At 39.3% G+C, this 9,113-nt stretch overlaps 1 protein-coding gene across 1 annotated transcript in view; it reads right to left on the reverse strand.

Annotated features, from left to right (window-relative positions):
• Positions 1 to 8,141, reverse strand: part of pld1b (phospholipase D1b) — an 83,334-nt gene extending 75,193 nt beyond the window's left edge. The window contains exon 1 of the mRNA XM_038304409.1: positions 8,016 to 8,141. The gene's annotated coding sequence lies outside the window, so the exon portion shown is untranslated. The remainder of the gene's footprint in view (positions 1 to 8,015) is intronic.
• Between the last annotated feature and the right edge of the window lie 972 nt (positions 8,142 to 9,113).

Here is a 9,113-nt window from a genome sequence, read left to right on the forward strand (position 1 = left end):
AAGAGTTAACCTTTCCAAAACTGCCCATCATCGACACACAGCTACCATCTCTACTGGGGATGGAGCGGAAAAATTAAATCTCTGTAATATAAGTTTTACTAAGTATATATACTAAGTCACTAAGTTTTAACTTAGTGGGATTTTTTTAAAGTCAAAAAATAAAATTCAGGATTGGGAAAATATTCCTACCTTTTAAATGCCACCTTTAGAAGAAAATTAAACATTTTATATGATTCAGTCTTTTCATAAAAAGTTCAAAATAAAGCAGATTTCAATGAAACTGACTTTGAACATTAATTTTTATCAAATACAACAGTGATCATAAAGTACTTTATGTATGATTAAAGCAGATGCTTTAATCATACAATAAGAAATCTAATTTGAAAATACATTTCTAATATTTAAATTAAATTATTAATGTGTCATTGGTGGAGCAAGTGTAGTAATCTAACCAATGAGAGAGCTGGTTACGTCTGAGGAGCGACTGTGATTGGTTTAACTGGTTTTCAGAGCAATAAGGAACCAGAAGGTTCCAGAAAAGGTAAACAGAGAGTAAAGAAAATGCAACAGCGAAAACGAGTTTAAAAGGCAAAAGAAAAAAAAATTGGAAAAAGGAATTAACTTTTTAAACGTGTGATTAGGAAAAGTATCTATAATCCAATTTATGAGTTTTAAATATTTCAAATATCCATAAATATATTCCAAACTGTAGGCACCAGAATAATAAAAGCCAACATATTCTGTCGGCAGGTTTCTACATTTTAAGTTAATTATGCGTTAAAGAACAGTTTCAGAGGAGTGATCATAGCGCTCTGCATCAGCAGTGCTGTAACTGACTCCCTGCCAGCTTCCAGTTCAGCTTCTCTGATTGGATGATGAGGTGCATTAAGCTGCAAAAGTTCAGTTTTTCCAACTGCTGCTGCTGCTTTTGTAACGTTTTCTACGCATCAGGTACTCAGAAGCTAGGGAGGCGCTGCTTCAGCTGCTCAGACAATGAAGTGCTTCCAAAGGCTGGTTAAGGAACACATAATCTCCAGTCACCTACATTCGATCCGTTCCAGTTCGCCTAACGACTAAACTGCTCCACTGAGGACGCCATCTCTGCTGCTCTCCACCTGAGCCTGGCACACCTGGAGGAGAAGAACACCCAGGTGCGGATGCTGTTCCTGGACTTCAGCTTCCAGCACCATCATCCCACAGCATCTGATGGGCAAACTGGAACAGCTGGGCTTCAATACACCCCTCTGCTATTGGCTGCTAGACTTCCTCACCAACAGAACTCAGTCTCTGATGTCATCAGTTTAAGCCCCTCCCCTCAGGGCTGCGCCCTGAGCCCCCTGCTGTTCCCCCTGATGACACATGACTGCGTCCCCAGGTTCACCACCAATCACATGGAGAAGTTTGCAGACGACACCACGGCGGTGGGCCTCATCAGAGACGACAACGACCAGAACTACAGAGAGAAGGTGGAGCAGCTGGTGGAGCAGAGATAACAGCCTGATCCTGAAGGTGGAGAAGACCAAGGAGATCATGGTGGACTTCAGGAAGAACCGATCTAACCACGCTCCACTGCTCATCAACAGCTCAGCTGTAGAGGTGGTCAGCAGCACCAAATACCTGAGGATGCACATCACACCCTCACCTTTGCTTCGCCTTGATGCCCCTCAACCTTTGACTTTGCATGTAAACTGCTGCATCTGCTGCTTTAGGTGTGAACGTAGATTTATAGATAAATGAAAATAAAATTAGGCCAAACTGTTTAACTAGGCTGAATAATGCATGATAAATGTCCCACCAACAGTATGAGCAATGCTGTTATCACAGAGCACTGAACGGCGAGCACAGCTGTTGGCTAAAGTTCTCCAGTTATGATCAACTATATTAACTATATCCTACCTTCTTATGTAGCGTTTAGCCTGAGGACCAGAGACAGGGCAGCAGATAATCACGGCACAGTCTACTGGTATTGATCTAAATGATAAAGGTCACAGCCTGATGGAGGCACAGAGAGAAAATAGACAGATATCAGAAGTGCTGCTATCATCTCAGGGTTTCCTGCTATGGACAACCAAGTCAACCGTGTCTAATGAAGACACTGATGGTTCCGCAGCTCCTTAAATCATCCCTGTCATCACAGCAGCAGTGGGGCAGGCGGTGAGTGCTGTTGGGTTTCCTCACCTCGTGCATCAGGTTTCACTGCAGATGTGGTCTGTTAGGACGCTTCCAGTCAAACATGTCCAGGTTTATCCTTTTCTATTCAAACAGGACTTCTCCTTTAGAGTTTACAGCAGCAGTAAACCTTGCTCTCTGCTAACTGAACCCATCTGTCAATCTTTGCTGACATTTAGCCCTAATAATGTTGATTAGAGCCTGAATCTGCTCGCCGCACCCTCTGCCCCTTGAGCTTTCAGGCCATCCACATACACTCACACCCAGTAAGTCAATTCAGCACTCCTCCCCTGAGGACTGTTTGTTGGAAAGACATACAGGATCCCAGCCAGACACTGCTGGACTCCGTCTGATCCATCAGCAGACAACAGAAATGTCTGATATCTCAGTGTTTCTATATCAGCGATAGAGAAATGCCTGTCATTATTACAGAGGTAGAATTAATATCTGCTGGGATGTCTAGGATTCCCCTGTTTGCCTCCATGTTTGTGTTTGGTGAGAACTGGTGGACCCGTATGGACCGTTTTCAGACGGTTATAAAAGCCACTTTTCAACTAGCATCAACTCAGAGCAGTTTAACATGAGCCAACTCACTTTTTCTGCATTTCCTTTAGTAATGGTTACATGGAACTGCTACTATTTTAGTGCCTGTTAGCCTGCGGTTCAATTCAGTTTATTTATAAAGTGCCAATATGCATATCATCTCAAGGCACTTTCCAGTTCATTAGATCATCCATTCACATTGATTCAGAGTTTTCTATCCAAGGAAAACCAGCTGATTGCATCGACTCATCGACTCTTCAGCAATCCCTCACACTAAGCATGCTTGTAGTGACAGTGGAGAGGAAAAACTCCCTTTGAACAGGAGGAAACCTCCAGCAGAACCAGGCTCAGTGTGAGTGGCCATCTGCTGAGGACGACTGGGGTTCAAGGAGACAGAAGCAGAGATACAAAAAGCAGCTGTAAAAGGAAACAGGACCACACTGGAAAAACAGGCGAATCTCCAGCATCTATAACCAAAGGTGTTGATGGAAGCAGCACAGCTGATATTTCTCTCCAGGATGGAGTCACAGCCAAACAGGAACGGTTGCAACCGTTCAGAGTTTGACATCAGAGGAAGGTTTAAATAGATTTAAAATTTGTCATAAGTTTTGTTTTTATTAAGGTTTTTACTTCTGATTTTATATTCTAATTTAGTTTTCATTAGGGCTGGGTGATATGGCCTTAAATCCCGATACTTTGTGGTACGATTATGATAAACAGAGATAAAAACATTCTTATTTAATTATTTAAATACTTTGACCTGCATCTGTTTTGTATTTTGTTTAGGAAAAACTAATCTGCAGTGTGAACTAGGGATACGCGATGTTGGGATTTTGGCCGATATCCGATATGCCGATATTTTAAAACTCATGTAGCCGATAACCGATATCAATACCGATGTTAAAGCTGGACAAAAATAAGTAGTCATTGAAAATAGCAGTTTTGTTATCCATTTTGACACTTTGAAAAATAATATACTCAAATATATTTTCATATGCTGATATCAAATAGATTTTAAAAAACTCTGTATCGATCTATTTTACTTTCAAAATCTCGTGAAATTTCATCGTTCTGTTACAAACTCTCGTGATATTTTGCAAATTCTTGTGAGATTTTGTTAGTAAAATAGATCGATACCGCGTCAATATATCAACATATAAACATATGGCAAAATTTCGTGAATGTTCGGGGGATTTCGTAGCATAACGATGACATATAGCAATATTTCATTAGTAAAAGAGATTGATGTGGTGTTTTTAAATGGCAATATATCAGCATAGGAAGATATTATGATATTTTAATGTATCAATATTTTTTCCCTCGTCTTTAGAAGTTTTTAAGTCTGTAAAAAAGACGTTTTTGAGGAAGAAGTAGTATTTTTTATTTTTTATTTTTATTTTTTTGATTTTAGAAACTCAGAAGTTGATCAAATATCGGGTTAAATATCGATGGGGTGGCCGATGTCCGATATTCAGTTTTAAGGCCGATACCTATAGGGGGCCGATTATATCATGCATCCCTAGTGTGAACATAGCAAAAGAGTAGCTATAAAAAGGCACTATTGAACATCCACCTGTTTATTTTCCATACCTGTATGGAGAAGCAGCCCACATGGCAAACAGCCCCACATGTTCACACTTAAAGGAGACAACGGGACACCAGCTACCCTAACAGACTTATTTTAGACTATGGAAGCAGAGCAGAGTACCTAGAGAGATGCGGAAAACAGGTAACCTCCAACCTCTGGCTGACATCGGACCACTGGAGAGCACCACCAGCAGCTCTACGCAGAACATCACATTCTTAGCTGCAGCCGCGGTTCTAGACCACATTTATGAGGTGAGACTGCTGTCTTTCTCAGTGGGCACAAAATGAAAAACATACATATGAAACAACAGGACAAGATCCCATCATCATGTAGAATAAATGAGCCACAAAGCAAAAGCTACAGACCCGTTCTTTTCATCTTTCAGAGAAAAACTGTGACCAAAAAAAAGGGTTAAATCAATAAAGTCAATCACTCCATTTGATGCAGCTGCAGCTTAGAGCTGATTGCAATTTCTAAATAATTACGAAAGTAAAATGCAAAGAGGAAATATGAAGTTGATTTTGTACAATAACGCAAAAACAGATCTAAATAAGTACAAAGGTTTTAGAAATAAGCACATCTGCCGTTAATCTAATCATATAAATAAGATGATATGAACTTATAATAGGATAATTGGATATGATGCACATGAAATTATATTATATATTTTTTATTTTAAACTATAAACATCTGCTTACATGGGAAAGTGTCTTATTTCCCTAAATCATGAGTCAGCAATCTTAACAATCCAAACATTACATGATCTTTTTAAAAACAATGAAAAATATAACCGATATATTTAATAAATATCTACCACAGATTCATCCTTTCTAAATAGCCATTTCAAATATTAGGTTTTAAAATGAAGGGAAAAACTTGTGGAAATAGAATAAATGGAAAACACCAATCCACCTCCTTCAATAAATAATGACTTGCTAATATTTCCAGCCCAGGGCCCCGTCTAGAGCCGCCCTTTAGCCGTTTCCTTGGTGAATCGTGATGAGTTAGGAAGCTTCTTTATACCACATGAGTTCAGAGGAACATTTTTTCATGTACCAGACTAAAAATAGAAATAAAGCAGCAAAAGAAAAATAGAAAAATCCACAGGAAGCCCCCCTCAGATGCCCTGCAGAAACCTTGCTTTGCAAGCTGGCCAAGGGCAAAAGTATTACCTCTAACACATACGAAATGTTACTTATTCAAATGGGCGACCCACTGTCCAAGCTTAAAAACACTGGATTGAAGACGTGGCTTTGGACATCTCTGAGGGGGATTGGTGCTCATGTTTACAAAATGTAAACACAATGTATAAAGAGTTAAAAATCATTCACAGATGAAACACAGAACCTCTCAAGGACTTCATAAATGGAATCTGATTCCCAAAGACACCTGATGGAGATGCAGCAAGGAGGGAGCATCTATTCTACATATCTACCTGCCCTGCTCTTCAAGACTGCTGGAAGAATATTAACAAAGTCATTTTCCAAGTACTAGAAAGAAGCTTCTCAGGCTCCACAGTAGAACTCCCAGACTCACACTTCTCACCTTTTGATAAGAGTTGGCTTCTTCTGGCTCCGACTACAGTAAAAAGGATCCTTCTAAGCTACTGGGTAAAAAAGAACCCTCCTCCTCCCCCTTATGATGAATGGCTGACAACTACAGTTAAACCGGCCTCTTAATCAGAAGTGACACACAGCCTCCTACGTAAAATGCATCAGTATGACAGTACATGGTCTGCCTTTCTCAACTGTAAAGTAGACTTAGAAAGGTTGGTGTGGCATATTAACATATCTGTTTTATGTTCTATAAAACAAAAAAACTCAATCAAATTTGCATTATAAGCAGTGGCGAATCTAAGGGGTGGCTACTTGGGCCCAAGAGCCCCGGATCCAAGCTTCTATGCGGGTCTGAGTAAAATGTGCAGTACTGGAATTCACCACTTTAACCCAGCTCAGTCTAGGTGGCTAAAATGTTGGATTTTCCTCTCATAACTTTGGCAAATAATGATCAAATGTCCCCAAATCTACAGGATCTGTTGTTGATGAAGAGAGGAATAAACACAGTTGCAGGTAAATTCTAGGGATGCACGATATAATCGGCCCCCTATCGGTATCGGCCTTAAAACTGAATATCGGACATCGGCCACCCCACCGATATTTAACCCGATATTTGATCAGCTTCGAGTATCTAAAGTCTAAAAAAAAAAAAAAAAAATACTACTTCTTCTTCTTCCTCAAAAACTTCTTTTTTACAGATTTAAAAACTTCTAAAGACGAGGGAAAAAATATTGATACATTAAAATATCCCAATATCTTCATATGCTGATATATTGCCATTTAAAAACACCATATCAATCTCTTTTACTAATGAAATATTGCTATATGTCATCGTTATGCTACGAAATCCCCCGAAAATTCACGAAATGTTGCCATATTTTTATATGTTGATATATTGACGCGGTATCGATCTATTTTACTAACAAAATCTCACAAGAATTTGCAAAATATCACGAGAGTTTGTTGAAATTTCGCAAGATTTTGAAAGTAAAATAGATCGATACCGCGTTTTTAAAAATCTATTTGATATTAGCATATGAAAATATATTTGAGTATATTTTTTTTCAAAGTGTCAGAAATGGATAACAAAACTGCTATTTTCAATGACTACTTATTTTTGTCCAGCTTTAACATCGGTATCAATATCGGTTATCGGCTACATGAGTTTTAAAATATCGGCATATCGGATATCGGCCAAAATCCCAATATCGTGCATCTCTAGTAAATTCATTTCTTCCCATGTTATGGAGGGGGAACGGATTATTCCAGGCAGCTCAAATATCCATTCTCTCCTCCTCCTCCCATATCTTTAGGAAATATATGCGACAAGTTTCCTTAATCCAGTAATCTGTCATATTCTCTCATCTTCGCCCTCAGGGCTAAGCCCCTGACCTCCTAGAATCCTAGATACGCCCCTGATTATAGAAAAAAATCATTTAAAAACACCTTCAGGTTAGAGGATTTTGATTTGACTTCAGGGAAATATATAATCAGAACTTTATCAGCTTAGAAAATAAGACCTCAGGCTGGTGAGCTTCTTGTGACTTCCTGTCTGCTTCACCACTAAAGTATTTGAGCAGCCTCATCATGTCACCATGTGCAGAGAGAGAAAAGCCTTTAAACAGGAGAAAAAACCTGAACAAGATGGAGGTGACAGCTGCAATGAGTGAAAAGCAGACATTTCCTCATGCCAGGATCATTCTGAGGATAAAGCAGCGGAGGGACATGGAGGGGAAGTGGTTTGGCTTTAAAGCCGCGAGCAGAGAGGGAAAATAAAGAAGAACAAAAAGGGAAGAAGCTGCTGGTTGTGTCAGGCAGGCGGGAGTGATGACACCCCGCAGGGTGGTGATGATGATGATGATGATGACAGGCTGCCCGCACAGGTCTGACTGGTCCCCGCACCGAGCCGCCACCAGCGACCAGAACCGCATCAAGATGCTACAGACATCAGTACAGTCATAAAAATAAGAATAAACCCGCTAATAACCATCAGATGAAACGCCAAATTCACCTTCATATATTACCCGCAACTCCTGCCAACTTCTCTCTAAGGATACAGGAATAAAGGCGAAAACACGCGAGATAAAAGTTCACAGTGAGAGAGAATGTGGCATGAAGCCGCTGAGGAACAGAGAGAAAAACTCCGATATGAAGCTCACCTCCTGATGTGAAGAGAAGCGACAGCAGCTGCTGCTCTGAGGACCGACTGGCTGAGAAGAGCCGCAACCAGCCCACCTCATTCCTGGGGACGCGGAAAGTTAGCGGCAGGAAGAGCACAGCAGGCGCTTCCGGTTACACCGCTTTCAAAATAAACACGGAAAGTTAGCGGCAGGAAGGGCACAGGAGGCGCTTCCGGTTACACCGCTTTCAAAATAAAACACCCAGACAAATAATTAAAAAAAAGACAGGTTTAACAGACGTATAGAGCTGCTTTAATCCTTTATACCAGAGGCAACCAATTAAAAATCAGCATAATAAAAAAAAAAAATCAACCAGTAAAGGTTCAGAGACATTTTTAATTAGAATCTGTTACTTTAAACAGAATTTAACACTGAAATAAAATGAGGTGTTTATGCATCCATGTTATACACTGACTTTTTAAATAATAAATAACTTAAAATGTTTCCATTTTTAAATAAAAGTGTTTCTAAGCAGAGAACAGCAATTATTCAGTTTGGTATATAGACAATTTCCTGATTCACATATTTTATAAAACTCCTGATCTGGCTGACTGTTTTTTTTTTTTTTTTTTCTGTCTTACAGAGAGCAGTGGGCTTTATGCTGCCCTGCAAGGCTTTAAACCTGGTTTGAATGGAGACTAAGTCATTCTAAAGCACATATCAAGGAGCTCATTTTGATCCTGCATCCATGTTTATTGTTGATTCTGTTCATGGTGGAGAATCCTGCTTCACAGCAGCAGGTTGAGCCAAACATCCTCTAAATGTGCAGGATCATCTTTGAGCACCATTTCACTTTTCTTCCAGCAGTCCACACTTTCTCTGCTCTTTTTCTCATCATCTTCTCTATGGAAGAAAAACAGTCTTATTGGAATCTGCCTTTTTTTAACACTGAATTTTAAACACTGAATTTTTTAACAACGAATTTTAAACACAGAATTTTTTTTACACATTGAATTCCTTACACTCAATTTTTTTAAATATATGTTTATTAAGTTTTCAAAGTGAAACATACAAAAATCACACACCCGAGTATAAAGCATACATATATATTAAAAAATTAAGTTTCAAGAAAAAATA

Source organism: Cyprinodon tularosa, unplaced genomic scaffold (genome assembly GCF_016077235.1).
Source record: "Cyprinodon tularosa strain WSP-4 unplaced genomic scaffold, ASM1607723v1 ctg533, whole genome shotgun sequence".
In the NCBI taxonomy this organism is placed as follows: Eukaryota; Metazoa; Chordata; class Actinopteri; order Cyprinodontiformes; family Cyprinodontidae; genus Cyprinodon; species Cyprinodon tularosa.